The sequence below is a fragment of the Arachis duranensis genome, chromosome 6 (assembly GCF_000817695.3).
Source record: "Arachis duranensis cultivar V14167 chromosome 6, aradu.V14167.gnm2.J7QH, whole genome shotgun sequence".
Classification (NCBI taxonomy): domain Eukaryota; kingdom Viridiplantae; phylum Streptophyta; class Magnoliopsida; order Fabales; family Fabaceae; genus Arachis; species Arachis duranensis.
This window is the reverse complement of record NC_029777.3, coordinates 86,198,939-86,202,612: the sequence shown is the minus strand read 5'-3', so window position 1 is coordinate 86,202,612 and position 3,674 is coordinate 86,198,939.

Below are 3,674 nucleotides of genomic sequence, written 5' to 3'. Positions count from 1 at the left end.
ATGGCAAACACGCGCAGCACTCCCATCAGGTCATCACCCTTCCTCTCATCGTCATTGAGCTCCTCCTTCACTTCCGTCCTGCCACCGGCAAGCAACCGTCGCCGTTGCAACTTGGAGCTTTGAAGCCACTGTCGCAATGTCGTTCTCCTCCATCGTGCAGCCACGCTTGAGCTTCGAAACCACAGTCGCGGGCCTCGCCTCCTGCCTCCGTTGCGCAGCCACTGTCTCGCCGACGCTAGTTCTGTTCCATCGCATCAGCCCTTCGGTCGTGCCCTGTTCCTTTCTTGCTGCTGATCTGCTCTGCTTTGTTCTAGCATTTAGTTCTAGGTATTAAATTTTTTTAAACTATAATTGTTGAATAATTGATGTTACTTGTTAGTTAGTCTGTGAACCTTGCTGTTGTTACTGGGTTGAATAATTGCTGAATAATTGTTGTTAGTTAATCCATGGACTTGTTACTGAATTGAATAATTGTTGAATAATTTTGACGGTTGAGACTTGAGATTACTGGGTTGGAGTGAGTTGCTGTGGGGTACTGTGATATTGTAATTAGATTGCTGGTGATTTTTAGGTATGGATGAGAGTCTCAACTAAGAAACACCTAAGGCTATTGGATTGTTGTGATATTGTATTGTTATTGTATTTTTTTCTTTTTGGTTAATTTTTGAAAAAAGATGTTTAATCTTTGTTAAAATTGTGCTGAAATTTTTCTAAAATTGTGATTAGCTGAAAATCTTGTTAATCTTTATTGAAATTATGCTGAAAATTTTGTTAAAAGTTTGTTAGAATTTCTATTTGTTCATTATGAGTAGAAGGAGGGGTTTAGAATAGTTCTTCTGCAACAGAAGAAAGGGATCATTATCTTTTTCTATTGATAACTTCAAATACACGTTCAAGTAATTAACTTATTGGGAGAGAAAAGAGCCATGAGAATGGATCTTACACAGCAAGGATTTAAGGTAGAAAATGCAACGGCTAGGCCTTTAGGGTCTGCACTTTTTGACTATGCTGTTTCAATTTCTTCTGTCTCACAATAAGTATGCTTTGTTCCATCGAGCATCGGATGCTACATTTTAAATTTTTAATATCACTGTCTAATAATAATTAATACTTCTACTTTATATCATACTTAGGTCAAATAGTTGGATACTGTAATTCATTGATTTGGGAGGTGAAATGAGGAGACATGTTTGGCATGTTTTGATAAGTTAAATTATAGCTTTACACAAGTTCACAAATGAATATGGACCTTGATTATGACCAATCTTTTGTTATAGAAAAAATAATTTTTTCATCTTTGTTTTTAATGAAAAAATAGATGAATTGAATTAACTAGATAAGTAGAAGATTGAATATTTATTATTGGTTTGGTTAATTCAATAATTTTTTTTTGTTTTTCATGATTATCTTAAATCAGTTATTTCGGATGAACCACGGTTGAACCGGTTGAACCTCTAAACCGATGACCAGTAGCTCAAGCGGTTTGATGATCGGTTTGGTTTTAGAACCTCGCCTCTCACCGCAGTTCCGCACGGTCACTCGTCACTCCCCTTGCCGGCCGCCAGTGTCTGCTTGCCTTTTCCTTTTCCGTCTGTGTTGTCCCAGCTACCTTGTTTCCACCGTGCCTCGCTTGTCTCTGCCTCTGCTTCCACCTCGTGCCTCGTCTGCCTCTGCTTCCACCTCGTGCCTCGTCTGCCTCTGCTTCCTCCGTCGTCATTGTGTTGGTTCCTCTGCAGGCTCTGCTCTACTCCTCTTCGAAGCTCTGCTATCTCTCGCCGGTGGCCTGCTCTGCAATGGTCCCAAGTTGGAAAACTGTCCCTGACTCTGTTTCTGACTTTCTGCTTCTGCTGTGTGGTGTATGTGAGCCTTTTTTTAGTTGTTCTTATTAATTTTTTATACTGGATTTTTTATGTTTTAATTTATTGATGCTAACTGTATTTAAATGTAAAACTGGTTGATTTAATTTGTATTAGGTTTAGATGAACTGTATTTGTATGTAAAACTAATTGATTTAATTTGTTGTTTTCTTTGTTCTTTTTCCTTTTTGAGGCTTGTATACTAAAGTTGGAGAAACTGAGAGAGATAATAGAGTAGAAGACATTTTCATTAACACTACAAAATTTGTCTCCTAACTTGATAGTCAAATGATGAAGATTCAATAAAAGAGTCTTTCTTCTGGTGTTGTGTGGCACTCTTTAATTTCCTCAGTGGATTAATCACTTTACAATGGTTTGATTTGGAGGTCAGTGGTAATAAATAAGAGTTTATTTTTAAAAAGAGAGAAAATGGAAAGATTCTAGCTGTTTAAATTTCAAGATGGAATTTTCATTTGAGTTGAAGTTTTTTTGTTATATTTTTCTTATTTTGCATTCAGGAAGGGGTCTTCTATATTCTGTTCTTTGGCACTTCTGTTTTCCCTTGCATGTTTAGAACAAAATTGCTAAAAGGTGCAAAAAGAGAATGACTGTATGAAAAACTAGAAACAAGAAAATATTCAACAGTTCATCTGTGAATGTGGAGGAGATGAAAATGTTGATTTGATTTTATAAGGAGTTTTGGAAACGAGGAAGGAAAGACAGGATAATTGATCATTGAAGCTGTTTTGTAGGATAATTGATCATTAAAGCTGTTTTGTTTTGTACCAGTAGCCAGTAGATTTTGTGTTAAGAGTGATTACTAGTTACTTTGTTTTGTGTTGATTGATCTGCATTTTGTATTTGTGTTTTAATTGTATCTTTTCGTCCTATTGCTATTGGTTTTTGTAGTTGTTTTACTCTTGACCACCCTCTTTGGATTTTTGGATGTGACTTAGGCTTTTCTAGAATAATGTTCATCTTCATTAAAAAAAATTGGAATGCTGCTATATTAGTTTATTTTTCAACGGAATATATTTTCTTGAGAAAAAAAGTCATAATTTCAGCTTTTTTACATTATAACTAATTTTTATGGTGTTTTCTTTTTCTTGATTAATCTCTGGATAATTGATTACTTAAATGAGACCGAATTAACTTGTTTAACTAATAATCCAATAATCTGACCGATTTAGTTATCGGTTCGATTTTGATAACTATGCCCACAATCACCTGCTGTTAATTATTAATCAAGGGAAGTTCTGTGGTATGGATTGGGAAAAATATCCATACATGTAGATAGTGAGGTGTATACATCAAGCAATAACGTGTGGCTTCCTTCTTCTAACTTGCATGGAGAACTGCAAACACAAAAGGCTGCTACTGCAGGTTGATGCAGACATTGTCGTACTTGGGGCAAGTTTAGTTTAAGAAAATTACTATTAATGTAAGTGATTATAATCTTTGGAAATTGGGCTGAAACTTTTTGGACTTACTTAGAGTAAATGAGCTTCTTGTTTTGTACAAAATGAAATTATACAATCTTTTTTGAATTTCTTTTTATTATTATGTTCTAATATAAAAACTGTTTAGATTTTAGATTCTTAAATGGATTAAAAAAGCAAGAATGTGCAGGACATTATTTTGAGCTTTTACAAAGAAACTAAAAGAAATGATGTATGTTAATAATGTAAAAGATATATTTATTAACTAAGTTGGGTTGGTCTAGAGGTTAGTCCACTAGTCCGCTTAAGCAACTGTCGGGGGCAAACCCTTAAATGGAGTTCAGTACTGCAACGGATTAGTCCTTGCCCTGGCGGGTTA